Source organism: Leptonychotes weddellii, chromosome 1 (assembly GCF_054177405.1).
Source record: "Leptonychotes weddellii isolate Sample4059 chromosome 1, ASM5417740v2, whole genome shotgun sequence".
Classification (NCBI taxonomy): Eukaryota; Metazoa; Chordata; class Mammalia; order Carnivora; family Phocidae; genus Leptonychotes; species Leptonychotes weddellii.
The window spans coordinates 1,881,479-1,900,658 of record NC_138369.1 but is presented as its reverse complement, the minus strand read 5'-3'; the positions used below and the strand labels follow the sequence as shown (position 1 = coordinate 1,900,658).

The window sequence follows — 19,180 nt, the reverse complement described above, 5'->3', positions numbered from 1 at the left end:
GCGGGGGCGTGGCGCAGTGGCCAAGGGCAGAGCCAATCAGGAGAGGAAGGGGCGGGCCAGCCCTGAAGTGGTCCAGAGCCAGGGTGTGATTGACTGGACGTCGTCTTGGGGTGGGGGTGGGGGTGGGGCGGGGTGCAAAGCGTGAGAACTGCAGAGACAAGAGACATTGAGAGAGACAGAAGCAAGGAGAGAGAAGCCCCCAGAGAAAGCCTGATGAGATCAAAGGTATTTGAAAGATGTTTGCCTGAGGCCGGGTGTGGGAGGCAGGCAGGTGTCAGGTCCCCTTCGACGGACCCAGGGGACCGGGCCTCAGCCCTGGGCTTTGCCTCTAATCTCTGTGGACCTCATTTTCACTGCGTGTGAAATGAGACCATCGTTGGCCGCTCTGATGCTGTTGGACCCTGTGTCCACCACCCCCATCTCCCTCCCTCTGCCTCCCCCTCCCCCGCAGGATCCCCTGCGCAGAAGCCCTGGTGCCCATTTTTGCTCCAGGCAGGAGCTAATTAAAGCCGTATCCTTCCTTCTGGGATGAGCTCACCAAGCCCCCACTCCCACAGGCGGGGCCGGTTGATGGGGAGGGGTCTGCCTCAGGCCTGACAGGCTCCCTTGGAACCCTGGGGAGAAAAGCACCAGGCAGAGCTGAGGATGGTTTCTAGCATTTAAAAAACATTTGTTGTGAGAATGTAAAATGGTGCAGCCCCTGTGGGAAACAGTTTGGCGGCTCCTCAAAAAAGTTAAACATAGAATTACCATATGATCCAGCAATTCCACTTCTGGGTCTATACCCAAAAGAATTGAAAACAGGGACTCGAACAGATATTTCAAACAGATATTACACATATTCACAGCGGCATTATTCAGAACGGCCAAAAGGTAGAACAACCCAAGTGTCCACCAACAGATGCATGGATAAACAAAATGTGGTCCATTCATACACTGGAATATTATTCTGCCTTAAAAAGTGGGGAATTATGACCCATGTTACAACGTGGATGAACCTTGAGGATGTTATGTTCAGTGTCATAAACCAGACATAAGGGGGGTGGGAGGATGGGTTAGTCTGGTGATGGGTATTAAAGAGGGCACATTCTGCATGGGGCACTGGGTGTTATGCACAAACAATGAATCATGGAACAATTCACCTAAAACTAATGATGCAATGTATGGGGATTAACATAACAATAAAAAATTTTTAAAAATAAGCCAGACATAAAAGGACACATCCCTCAGGACCCCACTCCCAGGAGGTCCCCAGAGGAGTCCCGTCCACACAGACAGAGAGGAGAGGGTGGGAACCAGGACTGGGGAGGGGGTGGGGGAGTCCATGCTTCATGGGGACAGATCCGTATGGGGAGATGGAAAGTTCTGGAGATGGAGGGTGGGGGTGGTTGTACAACAGTGTGATTGTGCTTAACGCCATTGAGGTGTGCGCTTAAAAATAGTTAAGATGGGGGGGCGCCTGGGTGGCTCAGTCAGTTAAACATCCGACTTGTCTTGGCTCTGATCATGATCTCAGGGTAGTGAGATGGAGTCCCGGATAGGGCTCAGTGCTCAGCTGGGGGGTCTGTTTGAGATTCTCCCTCTTCCTCTGCCCCTCCCCCCCACCGTGCTCTCTCTCTCTAAAAATAAACAAATCTTTAAAAAATGGTTAAGATGGTGAATTTAATGTTATGTGTATTTTACCAAAATAAAAAATTGTCATTGGGATATATTAAAAAACATACCCCCCTAAGAAAGGTGCAGAACATGAAAGTATATAATGTAGCAAATAATCATAAAATCATGTAACCATTTCCTGGGTCAAGGAATAGAACATGGCAGTCACCGGAAATCCCAGTGCTTCCCATCCCATGACAAGCCCCTCCATCCCCCGGAGGTGACTGCTATCCTGGCTTTTGTGATAACCACGTCATTGCTTTTCATTATGGCTTCCCGCCCCGTGTGTGTCACTAATCAATGTAGCTGAGTACTTCCTGCTTTTGAACTTATATAAACGGAATCATAGCATATGTATACTTTGTGTCTAGATTCTGTTACTCAACAACAGATGGCTGTGAGTATCAGGAATTAATTCCTTTTCATAGCTGTGTAATATTTTCTCCTGTGAATATACTGCAAGTTGGCTATCCATTCTCTTGTGAGTGGGCATCTGGGTTGTCCACTGTTAGAGACTATCATGAAAAACGCTGCCATGGAACATTCTTATATAGGTGCTTTGATGCACAAAGGCATATCTAGGAATGGGATTGCAGGTTATAAGGTAGGTTTATGTTTAGCTTAAACAGATTCCTTCAAACAGTTTTCCAAAATGGGTTGTACCAAAGAATTCTCCAACCAACGGTTCTGACAATATTAATGCTTCATTTTCACCAACGCTTGGTTTTGCCAGCCTTTTAAATGTTAGTCATTGTGGTAGGCGTATCACTGCATTTCATTGAGATTGTAACATACATTGCTATAGTTATTAATAAAGCCGGGCACCTTGTTGCTTTGTAGGAGTTCTTTATGTGCTGTGTAAATAAAGAATACTTTGTATTCTTTTATGGTTATATCTGATGCACACATCTTCCCCCAATCCATGGCTGGTCTTTCTACTCCTTTTTTGGTGTTTCTATTTTCTGAATTTAATCCCCCAAGGCCTTCAGGGAAAGGAGAGGCACTAAGACAACTAGCCTAGGGCCTGAGAGAAATTAGGCACAACCAGCAAGAAACTGGACTGCAAGAAGATCTGAAATAGAGGCAAAACCCTTCCTCCTTGGGCCCATTCTTGCCGGTGAGGCCTCATTTGCAGAAAATGGAGTGTGCTAGTCCTGGGAGGCTAGGATAGGACCCCCGAGTGACCTTCTAGGCCATCAGCCTCTGGGTCCGGAAGGCTTTCAGCCAGAGGGACAGAAAGACCAAATTGCATGCCACTGTCCCCGGTGCTGAAATGCTTGCCTGTTCTCTTGACCCCTTAGTTTCTCTTTTCTAATGGGGAGAAATGTGTGATGTTTACCCCTTTCTGGGTACATACAGCCTTGATGTTCAGTTAGTTCAGTTCCTGTTAGGGTTTAATTGGATCCCCCCTCCCCAAAATTCATATGTTGCTGTCCTAACCCCTCAGGACCTCAGAATGGGACCTTATTTGGAAAATGAGCCATTGCAGATGTAATGAGTTAAGGTGAGGTCATCCTGGAGGAGGGTTAGCCCCAATGCTGTAGGACTAGTGTCCTTACAAAAGGAGGAAATTTGGGCACAGAGACACACACTCAGGGAGAAGGCCATGTGATTATGAAGGCAGAAATCTGGGGGATGTATCAACAAGCCCAGGGACAGTAAGGACTTCCAACAAACCACCAGAAGCTGGGAGAGACCTGAACCAGATTCTCCCTCCATTTCGAAGGAACCAACTCAACCCGCACCTTAATCTCAGACTTCTGGCTCCCCGGACAGTGAGCAAACATGTTTCTGTTTTTGAAGACCCCTGGTTTGTGGTACATTTTTTCCGCAGCCCTAGCAACCTAATACAGTCCCCAATCAGCACAGACTTTCAGTGGTATTAATAAAGTTCACTGGCTTCTAATACTAATAAACCTGTACTCAGTATTGACTCATTCAATCCTTATAACAACCCCACAAAGTAGCTGCTAGTATTGCCTTCATTTTACACATGAGTGTCCAGGGCACAGAGTGGGGAAGTGACTTGCCCAGGACCACACAGGTGGTAAGTGTGTGCTCATCCAGGCTCCATGGACAGTTTGCTAACCACTGGGGCACAGTGCCCGGAGCTTGCATCTTCTTAAAATTTCCCCAGGGCCTAGGGCGAGGATCACAGGCCCCTGATTCACCCCTTCCCGAAAGGAGCTTTAAAATCATGCCAGGATCAAATGCTGGTTCAAATACACGGACCCCATTTTAATTGTTCAAAGTCTGTTTGCTGCGTCCTAGTCCCACAGAGACCTTTTGAGGGAAGTCACAACCCAACCAAAGCCTACATTGGGTGAACCTCTCATCTCAATTTCAGCCCTGGCCACCCCTACCCCACACATCAGCCTCACCAATGACAAGGGGGCCAAGTCTGGTGTCCAGCAGCCCCTTCCCATGCTGGCCATGCCCTGGGGTTCTTCCCAGAGTGCTCAGCACTTGACCATCCCTTCAAACCCACACCCATTTTCAAAGCCTGGACCAGGACTGATCTGGGGTGGGATGCTGTTAATGCCCACAGATCTCTCTAGGCCCAAAGACAGAGCAGGGACCAAAATGGAGGAATCATTGGGGAACAAGAGTATGTATATATGAAAGTTTCCTAATAACTAGATCTGTGTCATCACAGCTCCTTTGGGAGGCAGGGAGCTCCCCATCTCTGGAGGTAAGCAGCAGTGACTCCCCAGAGAGGAAACTTCTTTGCCAGAGAATCCTGAGAGTCCCTTCTCATGCTAAGATCCTCTGCTCTCTGGTCTGAGATCTGAGCTTTTGGGACTTCATGACTCAAAGTTGTAATGATGATAATAATAGTCAGTGTCCACTGTGTACCAGGCATCCTTACAGGGGCACATCACTGGTATCAACCCTTTGAGTCCTCAGACTAGCCCAAGAGAATTGCATGATTGTATTTATTATTATTATTAAAGACTTATTTATTTAGAGAGAGCGAGCACAGGGTGGGGGAAGGGCGGAGGGAGAGAGAATCTCAAGCAGACTCCTCGCTGAGCGTGGAGCCCGACGTGGGGCTCGATCCCACGACACTGAGATCACGACCTGAGCTGAAACCAAGAGTCCGACGCTCAACCAACTGAGCCACCCAGGCGCCCTGGTATTTTATTTATTATTATTTGCATTTTGCAGGTAGGGAAACTGAGACAGCAGCCACACAGGTAACATAGTGACGGGGCCAGAGGCGGGATTGGAACTCCAGAGGACTAACTCCAGTCTGTACTTCCTCGACCTCAATATTCTCCCTCTTATAAAGATAGTAGTAGTCACGACAACAGCTCCTTCACGGAGCACTTGGACAGGGTGCCATTATCCTGGGGGCTTGGCTCCACCCCCCTCGCCCCCTCTCCTCCCTGCAGGAATCCTGCAAGGTGGGTCTTATGCAGATTATGCAGGGAGGCTTGCCTAAGATGCACAGCGGGAAAGGGTAGAGCCGGAGTTTGAACCCAGGGGCATCTGACATCATGGGTTTCACTGCCATCCACTGTGCTTAGAGGCTTTGATCTCCAGGGTGTGGCTGTGGAGTGGCTCCCAATTCTGCCATCTTCCCTGAAATTCACTCAAAACCTTTGATGTTTTAAGACAAAGGTGGCCTTAAGAGCATCTATGAAAAGACAATTAAGCGCCATCTTCCATCTAGTGTAGACACCGATTGTTTGATATGCAGATAAATGGAATCATTAGGGGGTGACTTAACGATACAGGCCTCCCAAACATGGGGCTCTGGGGCAACCCCACAGAGCCTTCAGTGGTGGGAAGAATTGTGCCCAACTTACAGATGAGAAGACTGAGGTTCACAGTGACCCAGGTCACCTGGAGCCCATATCTGCATGACCCCATTGCCCAGGGCTCTTCCCCCAGCCCACAAGGACACTCCTCTATCCAGCCTGGGAGATTCTGTCTCTGAGGAGGGGGGCAAAGTTGACCATAGTCCCTCCGTAGCAACCGGTCTCTGTTCACCCTGGCCTCCAGGGAAAATGCCCTGACTAATGGGCGATCCTAAGGCTGGGAAAAGGTGCAAAAGACACACCCCCATGTGTGGTCAGCCTGGGGCAGAGGGTGGGACAAAGGGCTAGGGGAAGCCCAGAGGACAAAGGATGGCTCTGTCTGGCACTGAGGGTGTAGGGAGCAGGCTGGGGAGTATGGCAGGTGTCAAGCGATGTTGTTGGGGGGAGGGGAGCATAAACACTTTGCTCGGCAGGTGAAGACAATGAACTGAGTCGAAGGTAGTGAGGAGCCACAGAAGATGTGTAGGCAGGGGAGGGCACAGAGGTGTGTGCTGGGAAGATCCTCTGGGGCCAGCATGGAGGAGGGACTGGAGTACAGGACAGAAGGCTAAGGTCAGGAAGGCGAAGACTGAGCTGGGGCCATGGGGGCAGAGAGGAAAGACGGATGGGACCTTCAGAGGGGGTCTCTGGGGGACAAGGGGCTGGGGGTAGAGGTGGGGCGGATGCCCAGGGCCATCCCTGGGAGGGTGTAGCGGATCGTAAGGTGGCCCTCCAGAAAAGATATGTGTACATCCCAGACCCTATGCATGGGAACTTATTTGGAAAAAGGGACTGTAATTAAGATGTAATTAAGGATCTTGAGATGAGATCCATCCTGGATAACGAGGTGGACTCCAGATCCAATGACAAATGTCCTTGTAAGAGACAAGAGGAGACACAGAGAGAAGAGAGACCACGTGAAGACGGAGGCACAGATGGAGGGACGCGCCACAAGCCAAGGGGAGCCTGGAGCCCCCGGAAGCTGAAAGAGGCAGGAGGATCTGTCCCCTGGAGCCTCCTGAGGGAACGCAGCCCCTTGATCTCAGACTCCTGTTCTCAAGGACCAGGGAGAAGTCTGCTCTTTTAAGCTAAGTTTGTGGTCATTCGTGACCGACGCCCCAACAGACTCACTGCTCACTGGATGGAGATCCAGTAGGAAGAGCAGTTTGGAAGAAAGATGCAGAATCTGGTTTGGGTCCTCAGACCCATCTGGGGACTTGGGAGACATCAGGGGAAGGATCACCCCCAGGACTGGCTAAAATCCCCCAAATGTCCCAGCAAGGAAGTACCAACTGAGGACAGAGCCAAGCCCTGGGTGAGATGCCACGGCCTCAGCTGGAACCCTCCTTCTAAACTGGTGGATATTTGCATCCCGTGTTACAGATGCGTGAACCCAGGCTCAGAGAGGCTTAGCAGCTTTCCTGAGGTCACACAGCAAGTCACAAACAAGGCCTGGAACTGAACCCAACCTGGGGGTGGGCACAGGGCTTCTGAGTTTCAGAAAATCCCAGAGTGTGGGGGACTACTTGAGTGGCCTAAATAAAAATAGTTTTTAAGGGGCGCCTGGGTGGCTCAGTCAGCTAAGTGGCTGCCTTCGGCTCAGGTCATGATCCCAGGATCCTGGGATCGAGCCCCGCATCGGGCTCCCCGCTCAGTGGGAAGCCGGCTTCTCCCTCTCCCTCTGCCTGCCACTCTGCCTACTTGTGCTGTCTCTCTCTCTGTCAAATAAAATCTTAAAAAAAAAAAAGTTTTTAAAGTTGTTTTTTCCTTCTTAGTATTCATGGTCATTATTTTCATGCCTGAGTGTGGGATTTCTGTCACTTCCGGGGAGCCGGGCAGGTCTGGGAACTGGTCATGTCCTCCCACACCCCACGCTCGGCCTCTCACCCACCACCCTGGAGCTCGCCACGCCTTGGTCCACACACGCCCACCCTCATCTGTGTCCCCATCCTTTCTCCTCCACCCCTGCGACCCAGCCCGTGTCCCCTTCAGAGGAGGGGGGTCAGGCACCCCTGCGGCTCTCCCTGGGCCTGTGCGGTGCTCTAACTGCCCATCAGGAGTTACTGTCCCACTGGACTCGGAGGCCCTGAGGGTGGGAACCAGGTGTGCCGGCCACTGGACCTGTCCCCAGGGCCCAGCACTGGGCCCAGCACGCTGTGTGTGCAGCAAGAATTTGGCCACAGCTCACAGCCTCCATGCTGGTTGAGCGCCCATCCACGCCCTCCTGGACCTGTGGTCCCCTCTGCCCTGGTCTCCCCGCGGCCACTGCTGCCTCCCTCATCCCTTCAACCGGCCCCCCCAGGGGCCACCAGAGGGTGCCTGTGAGCACCTCGTCTGCCCACAGCTCTCCAAGGCTCCCTCCTCCCTGGGGTACAAGCCTAATCCTCCCCACACGGTTCCTAAGGCCCCCACAACCTGCCCTGTCCCCTCCCTGTCCTCCCCTCCTCCCTCTCTCCCCCAGCCCACTCTGCCCCAGCCACACATGCCTCCTCTGTTCCTCCAACACACCAGGCCCTCCTGCCCCAGGACCTTTGCACGGGCTGTTCCGGAATGTGCTTCTCCAGATCTCTGCACAGTTCACTCCCTTCCTTCAGGTCTTGGCTCAAATGTCACCTCCTTAGTGGAGCCTCCTTTGAGCACCCTGTTTAAAGTTACAGCCCTCAATCACCCCCTCACCCTGCTCTATTTTTCCTCTGCCCCCATCACCATCTCTATGATGCATACAGGTTTCCCTCACTATCCAAAAGTAGAGTGTTCCTGTGAAACCTCCTGTCAGCCTAAATGGCATACAGCAAGGAAGCAACCACCTTTAATTTATATGAAAAACTTTTTGAACATTCCCAGACTCAAAAAATAACCTCCCTTAGGCTTTTCAGATACTTTAGGACACATCTTGCTAATGGATGCACAGAATGAACCAAGGTAAAGCACAGATGCTCACACAGTTCAGAGCCCTGGCAGCTGCTGCTCAGATGCCAAGCGTGGTCCCAGGGAAGGCGCTCGGTGGGGCCGTGCTCACTGCTGGGGGGAGCATTGCTCACTGCAAAACCAGCGCCGAATGCTCGTTTTGCTTTCTGCTTTTATTCATAAAAGCAAAAATCCCCTTCGGATTTCTTTCGGTTGCCAAAAAGAGGTATTCACGTAGGCCTTTCATGGAAGTGAAGTAGGGTAATACAAACTTTCCAAAAGCAGGGGGTGCCCACGTTATATTTATTTCTGTTCCCCACGCCCACCGAAATGTCCCTTCCACAAGGACAGAGGTTTTTACGTTTGATTTGGGGGGGGTACCTAGATAGTGCCCAGCACACAGTAGGTGCTCAATGGATACTCGTTGACTGAATGCTTGTGTTTTCAAGCTGACCTGCTAATATCAAGGTGACCTCTTTGAGGGCAGCGGCATTTGATCCATTTTCATCCCTCCTGTCTTACCCTGCGTGGCACGGAGTTATTCAGTATTTCCCAAGCACCTATTATGCACCAGCTGGAAACAGACGCAGGAAAGACCCCTTGTTCATTGCTGATCACTAACATCTCCCGCTTCCCTCGCCAGCAAGGACCGACCACAACGTGTCGTGTGAACCCTCCTTTCAAATCCCGTGGGCCCCCAACCCCCTGCACTCCAGGTGCCCCACATTCTTGGTCTTTAACCTTGGCTCTGTGATCTAGCCCGGCCCACTGCCCCCTCTCTGCTGTGTGATCTTGGGTCACTTAACCTCTCTGAGCCTCCACTAAGGATTACAGAAGACACTCCCATGTGCTGTGGGGCCACCCTCCACCAGCCATCTGCCCCTGGACACCCTCTCTGTTCCCCTCCATCCTTTCAGCCCCAGGCTGTCCCCACCTGCTAACAACAGTGGGGTTGACAGGCTCTCTCCCGTATTCATCACGCCTCCCCTCACTTACAAACTCATTGGCTCCTGTGCAGGAGGGCAGGGCTTCACACCCTAGGCTCATGCTCCTGGACCCCTCCATCCAGCGCACCATCTCTGGGGTGGCCTCCTCCCTCCCCGGCTGAGCTCCTCCTCTGCCCCAGACTTACTCGTTGGGGCTTCTCAGGCCTCGTCTGGACACGCACCCCCAATCTCCTGCCCACAGCCATCTTGACTTCTCCCACAGACTGTCACCACTGGTCCCTCCATCCGTACACCCACCCACCTGTCCATCCACCTAGCCACCCATCCATTCACCACCTACTTGTCCATCCACCTAGCCACCCATCCATTCACCACCCACTTGTCCATCCATCTGTAATCCCTTCATTTACCCATTCTTCCACTTATCCACCCATTGGTCCATCCATCCACCCATCCATTCACCACCCACCTGTCCATCCATCTGTAATCCCTTCGTTTACCCACTCTTCCACTTATCCACCCATTGGTCCATCCATCCACCCATTCATTCACCACCCACCTGTCCATCCACCTAGCCACCCATCCATTCACCACCCACTTGTCCATCCACCTAGCCACCCATCCATTCACCACCCACTTGTCCATCCATCTGTAATCCCTTTGTTTACCCATTCTTCCACTTATCCACCCATCTGTCCGTCCATCCTTCCTTCCATACATCCATCCGTCCATCCATCCATCCATCCCTCCATCCATCCACCTGTCCATCCACCCACCTGCTGTGTTCCAGGCACTATTCTAGGCCCTGGGGACACAGCCGTGAACACAAAAGGCAAAAGACTTCGTCCTAATGGGGTTTCCTAATGGGGGGAGGAGAGAAAAGCAAAATAACATAAAAAACAAAATCTATGATCTATGGTATGTCGGAAGTCTTCATTTTCACAGGAAAAAAAGGAAAGCAGGGAAGAAGGGTTTGGAGTGCTGGAGGGTGGCTGTGATTATAAATCATGTCTGCGGGGAGGCAGCATCGAGAAGGTGAAGGTTGAAAGGCATGAGGAAGGAGCATGCGAGTATGTGGGGGACAAGGAGGCTTCACCAAGGAGGTGACATCTGAGCCAAGACCTGGAGGAAGTGGGAGAGTGAAGCCTGCAGAGATTTGGGGGAACAGCATCCCAGGTAGCAGGGATAGCTCATGCAAAGGCCCTGGGGCAGGACTGGCCTGGTGTATTGGACAAACAGCAAGGTGGCCCGTGTGTCTGGGGCAGAGTGGGTGAGGGGGAGAGAAGGAGGAGGGGAGGGCAGGGAGGGGCGGGTCAGGTCATGCAAGGCCTTGGGGCTGCAGAGAGGACTCTGGTCACTCTCTGGAATGGGGCCATTCCAGGCACTGTTGGGGTGCTGAGCAGCATCCCTGGCCCCCATCCACTGGATGCCAGGAGCCCACCAGTTGTGACAACCACAGATGTCCTGAACATCACCTGGTGTCCCCTGGGGGCAGAACTGTCTCAGGTGAGAACCACTTTGCTAGATCCCTTCCTCTTCTCTACCTCCCCCACCGAGAGCTGATGATTTGACCCCTTAAATATGTCTCCCCAGTGCCCTCAAGTCAAAGCCAAGATTGCCTGCCTTTGCAGTCCTTCCCAACCTCACCACTGCTGCCTTCTGGGCTCTTCTCTCAACATTCCCTCCATTGCCCTTAACTCCGATCCACTTGTAATTCCTTAGACGTGCAGCCTTCAGGCTTCAGGTGCCTGACTCTGGAATTCCAGCCCCTCCCCCATAGCCCTGCTCTCCTCTATGCAGCTTTTCCCCCAAATTGTGGGAGAATACACATAACATAAATTTACCATCTTAACCATTTCTAAGTGCACAGCTCAGTGGCGTGAAGCACACTCTCATCCTCATGCAGCCACCCCCACCCTCCATCTCCAGAACTTTCCATCTCCCCACACGGAGACTCTGTCCCTGTGAAGCACGGACTCCCCACCCCCTGCCCCAGTCCCGGCTCCCACCCTCTCCTCTCTGTCTCTGTGGACGGGACTCCTCTCGGGACCTCCTGGGAGTGGGGTCCTGCGGGATGTGTCTTTCGGGGTCTGGCTCCTCTCACTGAGCACCGTGTCCTTGGGGTCCCTCCACGTCGTGGCAGGTGTCGGGGTCCCTTCCTTTCTAAGGCTGGAGAGTGTTCCCTCGTGGGAACTGACCGCACCGTGTTTATCGATTCATCCTTCAGTGGATGCTTGGGTTGTTTCCACTTTTGGCCATTGTGAATTGAGCTGCTATGAACATCAGTGTGCAAATAGCTCTTGGAGACTTTCAATCCTTTTGGGTCTGTATGAACTGCTGGCTCATGTGGCAACCGTGTGTGAGCTTCTGAGGAACCGCCAGACTGTCTTCCAGAGCGCCTTCCCGGCTCACATCCCCCCAGCCATGCGCAGGCTCCGATTTCTCCACATCCTCGCAGACTCCCGTTGCCTGGTCTGTTTTAGAACAGCCATCCTGCTGCGTGTGGGGTGGCACCTCATTCGCGGTACCCTCAACCCCAGGACGTCCGCTTTGCCCGCCCCCAGCACACATCACCACCCCTTAGGACCAGCACAGACATTCTGTCCACCTCTCCCAGAGCCGTGTGCTCCCTGTGGACGCACATTAGGTCTTGTGCTCTCAAAACTGGCACATAGTAGGGACTCAAGAAATCGTTGAGAGGGGGGTAGGTAGGTGGATGAAGAAAGGAGCTTGCAGCCCCAACCATCTGTGTGTCCTTGGGGAGGTCTTCTCCCCTCCCTGAGCCTCCATCTCCCCCTGTGGTGAGGTTGCTCTGGGCACCCCCCAGCCGCGGTGGGGCAGCCTCACCTGCTCCCTCCCCCAAGCAGAGTGTCAGGGACAAGGACTCTTTCTCCTAGCCCTCACATGTTTACCCTGACCGCACCGCCAGGCAATCCACCATCCTCAGGAGGTCCCAGGGGGGCTGGGTGCAACCATGGTGGCAGAATGCTCCATCTGCTCCAGGACTCTCTGTGCCTTAGTTTCCCTATCTAGAAAATGCAGGACCCAGAGTCCATGTTCTTCAGATTCTGAGCTCCCTAAGGGACCCTGTCTTTTCCCTGCCCACTGCCTTCAAGGGTTCCCACCTCACTCAGGGTAAAACCACAGTCGCAGAGTCCTCTCCAAGACACATGAAACTCAGCACAACCTGCCCCATCTCCTCCTTCCTCCCTCCCCTCACTTTCTCTACTCCAGCCACATGGACCTCCTTGCTGCTTCTCCGACAGGTCAAACTCATTCTGACCTCAGGGCCTTTGCATGCACTGTTTCCGGCCCTGGAATGCCTTTCCCTTGGCTTCAGACCCACAGCTTCCTCATCTGTCATTCGGGTCACCTCCTCAGAGGTGTCTTTTGGTCTTTGGCCACCCAAGGTAAGCTGTCACCTTCCAACATACATCCTACAATATCTTCTTCATAGCAACTCAGTCCAATCTAAATCTTACTTATTTGTTTCCCCATTTATTATCAGTCCCTCCTCTCCCTGGGATTGCTTTGTGTCCCCAGAGCCCAGCTCAGTGCCTGACACATAATGGAGACTTGATAAACAATTGTTGACATCTGACTGCCTGGCCATGTATCGAGGACACCTACAATATGAAAGACATCACTCAGAGTCATTACATTAATCACATGATATAAGTGAACTCTAATTTCTACAACTACTCTGGAAGACAGCTATCAATATTCTTTCTCTTTTACAAATGAGGAAGCTAAGGCTCAGAAAAGATGAGGTGGCTTATCTAAGATCACACAGAAGCAAAAAAGCAGAGCCAGGAACAGAAACCAAGCCTGTCAGACTGCAAACCTGATGGGTCATTCCCATCTACCATGTGAGGAGGAAGGTGGTAAATGCTGGGGAGGTATCCATCTTCCACTCATGCATCCACCCATCCAGCCATCCACTCACCCATCCATCCTTCCATTTTCCATCCACCCACCCATCCATCCATCCATCCATCATCTGTCTACCCATCCATCCATCCTTCCATCTGTCTACCTACCCATCTACTCATCCATTCCCCCATCCATCCATCCACCCATCCATCCATCTACTCACCCATCATCCTTCCATCTTTCCATCCATCCCTCTATCTATCCATCCATCCATTCATCTATCCACCCACACACCCATCCATCAATCCATTCAGGCATCCATTCATCCGCTTTTTCATCTACCAGTCCACTCATACATCCACCAACAAATTGTCATCCATCCGTTCATCCATCCATCCATGCCTGCACCAATCTACTCCCTTAACCATCTATCTATCCATATTGTAGCCAGCCCACCCTCCCACAACCAACCACTCCCCACCCTCCCATCCTCTCATTCCCACATGCTCTTGTCCATTCTCATGCTCCACTTCCAAATGGCAAATAAGACACAGTCCTTGCACTCATAGAGCTTATGTGTCAGTGATGATCCTCATGACCCCAGGCCAACAGGACCATTGGTAGCTCAGTGTCTTCCAAACCTAGTAGCCCCTTCCTCTGGCACTGGTCATTTTCAGTCCAAGGACAGCCAGCCTCCCTCAATGGCTTTTACCCTAAGCCTTCATCTCCACAATCACACCTCTTTCTCTGCCTCCTCCACTCCTCTTCCAAAGTGGGTCAAGGCTCAGTTTGGGAGGTTTGCCTTGCTATATTGCTGTGTGACTTGGGGCTGAGTTACACCCTTCTCTGAGCCCCAACTCTTCATGTGATCCATGTGGGGGAGGGGAACTTGGTTCTCTGAGAACACATGTCTGCTTCTTTGCATTCCTCTTTCCCCACAGTGTGGGCTCACCCCAAGGGGAAACTTCCTCTTTTTCCATCCAGGTGCGTAGGAAGTAGGCATATCCTGAATGAGGCTAGGAGGCTGGAAAGAGGCTGGCTATGGCAGGTAGAGAGACATGAAGCTCCTTTTCCACACAAGTCTGAGTTCCTCCCCTGCTCTAAATTTTTCCATGGCTCCCCAGTGCCCTCAGTCTGGGGTCACAGGCCCTGCAGGCCCATGCTCACTCTCTGGCCTCATCTCCCATGTCTCACCTAATTCCTCCTCTGCTCCAGGTATGCCCTCCACATGTCCAGATCTCTGTAAACCCAGCTGCCTCTGCCCACATGCATGAGGACAGGGACGACTGCGTAGTTCACTCTCTGCTGTGTTTCTGTGAATAAACAAATGAAATGCTTCTTCTACCAGGAAAACTCCTATTCATCTTTCAAAGCCCCTATTCTAAAGCCCCTCCTCCATGTAGCCTGTTTCCCTGTCCAGTTCCCTCAACCCTGCATCCCTCCCTCTGACCCAGCCCTGACCATTGGCTCTAGGTGCTTATGACCAGCTCTGTCTTGCCATCAGAGGGCTTTCATCCTTGCCTCACCCAGGATGAGACAAGGTCCCAGAGGCTTTCAGGAAGTGTTGGCTGAATGAATGAATGAATGAATGAATGAATGAATGGGCACCTGAGTGAGTATGGTCCTCCTGAGCGTTCCTAATGGCCAGGTTCTCATCTGCCAGTGTCAGGGGTGAGAGAGAGAGACAAGAGCTCGTTCCAGACATAGTTCCTGGGCCCACCCCCAATGCCAGAGCCTCTCAGAAGAGCCCTCAGAAGAGATAAGTCCCAGGTCAGAAGGGGACGCTGGGGCTCCCAGGACCCTTTGCTTCTTTCCCTCCAGGGCAAAACCTCTGCCCCTCCCCACCGGAAGTTTCCAGAGTTAACACTGCTCTGGGCCTTTGCACATGCTATTCTCTGTGCCAAGAACACCTGTCCCCATCAACAGATCCTTCTTACCCTATAGGCCTCAGCTTGGTCACATAATGAGCTCAGCCCTGTGCCAAAAGTCTTAACTACCATTGTGGTCCTCGCCTTCCCGACCCCTCTGAGATGGAAAGCCCTGCAGGTCTCCCGATTCTGTAGGTAGCAACACAGTCTGCCAGTAAGATGCAGAGAAACCAGACTCATCTCAATGCCAAGCTCGGAACTGCTCTTTCATGCTGACCACCTCCTCCAGGAAGCCCTCCTGGTCCCCACACCCACAGGGGCCGGGGCTGGAGCTCCTCTGGGCTCTCTCTGGAAGCACGTGTTTCCACCATCACAGCCCTAACAGCAATGCCTTCCTGCCTAACTGTGTCTTCCTGCCAGACTGGGATTTGAAGGCAGGTCAGATCTTGGGGGGCATTTTTATCGGTGTCACCCAACATCGTCTCCTCGGTCTAGAATGGGGCCTGGTGCACAGCAAGTGCTCAGTAAATGTCGGTTATATGGGTAGATGGGTCCATGTCTTGTTCACTCCATCGTGAATCCTGCACTGATTCCCGTTCACGTGGATTCCCACGTCCCCACAAACGCCGCACACAGTAGATGCTCAGTCAACCCTCTCTGCCTGAAGGAGGGCAGAGGTGATGCCCCGGTCCCAGCCTGAAAGGCCCCGAGGGCCTCCTAAAAGCCTGTTAAATCAGGGAGGAATGGGCTGCTGGGGAAACTGAGGCACAGAGGGGGGCATGCCTAGCTCAGACTCAGGCCCCCAGCAACCCCCACGCGCGGCTCTCACCTCGCCAACTCCTCCCTCGGCGCCCCCCACCCCAGGCAGCCCTCCGTCTCCCTGGGGCTGGCGCGCGCCGCTCCAAATCTCATGCCTCAGAGCTCAGCGTGCTCCAGCCTCCCCTCCTGCCGCGGAGCCGAGCAGCTGGTGCTCCCATGGAAACCACAGGCCTCCACCCGGCCCCCCCACCTGCAGCGGCCCCCCTCGCAACCCCCGCTTTAAGACAAATATTGTCATTAACATGCAAATGCATATACGATTACCATAAATGGGGGGCCGCTAGGCAGTGATGGCCGAGCCCTGTGACGGGCGCCTGCCCGGGGCAGGGTGGGCATTGATGTTCGGCTCCCCTCAGGAGAGAGGGACAGCACGGCCACGCCAGGCACCTCCGTGGGCCCCCTCTGAGGGCGCTGTCCCCGGCTGGGGCCTGGTGGGGGGGGACATGGGGACGCTGGCCAGTGGGAGCCCCCCAGGTCCTGGCCTGAGATCCTGGTGAGGCACAGGTCTGAGTGGAGAAGCGGCCTCCCTGCTCCCCTTCTTCGTGGCTCTCCCTGCCTCCCCCTGCCTCTCCCTGGCTGTGTGTGGGGGGTCCTCCCTCTGCCCCTGTTTCTCTCAATCTCTGGGTGTCTCTCTCCTTCTCCGCTCCTGCTCTGAGTCTCTCTTCATCTCTCCTTGTGTCTCTAAATCCGTTTCTCCATCTCTCTGTCTCCATCCCTTTCTCTTAAAAACAAAACAAGCCAGCGCCCAAGGGCCTGCCCTCTTTCTAAGGACTGTGTCCTTCCCATTCTCCCCCGACCCTGCCACATTCCCAGAGCCCCAGGCGTGGCTGGACCTCCTGCCCATCCCTTGGTCTTGGCTTGAGACTCCACTGCGCAGGCCCTGAGGCATCGGGGTGCCTCGTGCCACAGCCCCTTCCCTCCCCAACACCATCTCTGAGGGGCCTGACTCTTGGATTGGGGGGACCTGTCACTCCGCCATCACACAGATAGACTTTCGTATTCCCTGGGCTGGAGGGAGAAACGTGGGTGACAGTGGGGGCCCCAGCTCCAGTTGGTCCTTGAGACCCAGCACTGGCCCCTCCGAGCCTCAGTTTCCCTTCCATGTGAAACGCGCTAGTGCTCGCAGCCCACCTCAGTGGCGATCCCTTCAGTGGGGGGCCTACACCGGCCCCAGGCATGACAGTTAAGGATGAGATGATCATTAGGATGAGGATGATGCTGGGTGGCCCTTGCTGCGTGGGGTACCAGCGGCATGGTGACCCACTTCACCCCCTCTGGCCCTCCAGCTCCCCTGGTGCCCATTGTCATGGATCCCCTGGCATTCGGGAGGGATTCCTCTCCCCTCTCCCCCTGCCAGGACCACACCCCCGACCCCACAGCTCTCAGCCAGCACCAACAGCGGGCACCTGAACCCTGTTGGCTCCCCGGAAACTAAAGCAGATCAGTGTTGGTGGGAGGCACCTGAACACCTCCTGGACTTCCCATTCATCATTCCACCGCCCTTTGGCTGAGACCCAGAGAGGGGCAGCCACTGGCCAGAGGTCATACAGCTGAGCCCCAGTCGCCGGCCTCCCTCCTCGCCACTGGCCCTCAAGAACCCCTCACCTCCAGCTTGCCCCACACCCCAGCCTCCCCTCACAGGTGAGGCCCAGCCAGACCCAGCACAGGTGGGATCAGGAGAGAGATCCATCCTTGACCCTTGGGTGTCGGAGAGTGGATATGAGGGCAGGCGCCCTGCCTTAGCCCCAGGTCCTGTTTCCAGGGCCCCTGGGAAGTGGAGGGTGACAGGCAGGTGTCATGGACACCCTGCTTCCTAATTTTCACCCTGCTGGGAAAGCCCCTGAGGTGCCCCTAATCCAAGAATCTCCAGCCAGAAAAACATAACCACACATTCAAGGGGCCCTGCTCTGCGGACAGTGGGGGAAACTGAGGCTCTAGCCACAGTCCCTCACTTCTTCCTGGCCAGGGGGTGGGGGGAGCTCCAGGGGAGATTTTAAAAATGGGAAAAAAGGAGAAGGAAGGATCACCCAGTGTGTCCATCTCCTGCACCCTATTGGCTTCCCGATCCAGAGCTCACCAACAGCTTTTCAATTCAACATTTGGGGGCCGTGTGGACACCCCCTCCAATCTCCATCAGAATCTTTCTAGAAATGGGCCCTTCAGGCATACTAGGGGTAAGGGCTTGTGGAAAGAGCCCTCCATGCAGCCGTGGACCCCTGAGCATGACTCATGGGCGAATGGAAACCCCCTGCCCTCTTAGTTCACATAGAAGAATTAGATTTTCCAAGCCCGATTTTTTTTTTTTTGGTGATGGTTGGATTTGAAAAGAGGTGGGGGATGGGAAGGGTTTCCTTTCTCCCTCTAAGATACCAGCTGGAGGGTCTAGCTACAGTAACAGGCCCTGGCTCCATCCCACCAGACTCTCCCTATGGCATGCCCCAGTCCATCATCTATCTATCCATCCATCCATTCATTCATTCACTCATTCATTCATTCATTCATTCATTCATTCAACAAACATGTATTCATGCTTCCTATGCCTGCAACAGGGAGGAGGATGGAGACAAACGATCTGAAATAGGTCATGGGCCCTGGTCCAACCCCAAGGCGTCTCCAGGGTCTTGTCAGGGGTGTCCAGCACAAAGCCTTCACTGTCCCCACCCTCAGTCGCCAACACCTTTACAGGAGAGCCTTCAGAGCTACCGTAATTCAGACAGTGGGCCCATGATTGGAGCCCAGGGCTGGGGCCACAGCCCCTGGGCACCTCCTCCCAGCATCCCATCAGAGAGAGAATCAGGTGGGAGGGAGGTGGGCAGGCCTCCCCCACTCCTCCTGCCTCCCACACTGGGCTTCCAGGTCGCCCACGCCTCCCTGTCCACCCTGGGATCTGGGCTCTGCCAGATGGACAGTCCAGGCTCATCGTCTTTGGCCTCAGACCTCAACACATTGCTAACAGGCTAGGCCAGTTTTAACTTGAGCCAAAGGTGGAGGCAGGGAGGGGGAGGGCAGAGAAATGGAGGGGGGACGCTGATCCAAACAGAGAGGATGGGCAGGGGGGGAGGGCAAACCATAGCCTTTTAACCACCCAAGGCTGGGGAGGCTGGCGCCACCCCCCCAGCCTGGCTCAGCTCCCTGATACCCCCACCCCGCTTTCTTTGTAGTTACCGATTAGCCCAGGGTCCTGGGCATCCGTGTCCCCTGCGGCTGGCCGGACCTGCCCCGCTGGCCTGGCTTTGTGAAAATGACCAAAGCAATGGAGTCCAGAGGTGCAAACTTCCCCGACGGGGCCTGGGGAGGCCGAATGAAT

General features: G+C 53.6%; 1 protein-coding gene across 1 annotated transcript in view; it reads right to left on the bottom strand.

Moving 5' to 3' along the window:
- CELF5 (CUGBP Elav-like family member 5) overlaps positions 1-19,180 on the bottom strand; it is a 36,206-nt gene that overhangs the window by 16,005 nt on the left and 1,021 nt on the right. The gene's annotated exons all lie outside the window — the stretch shown is intronic.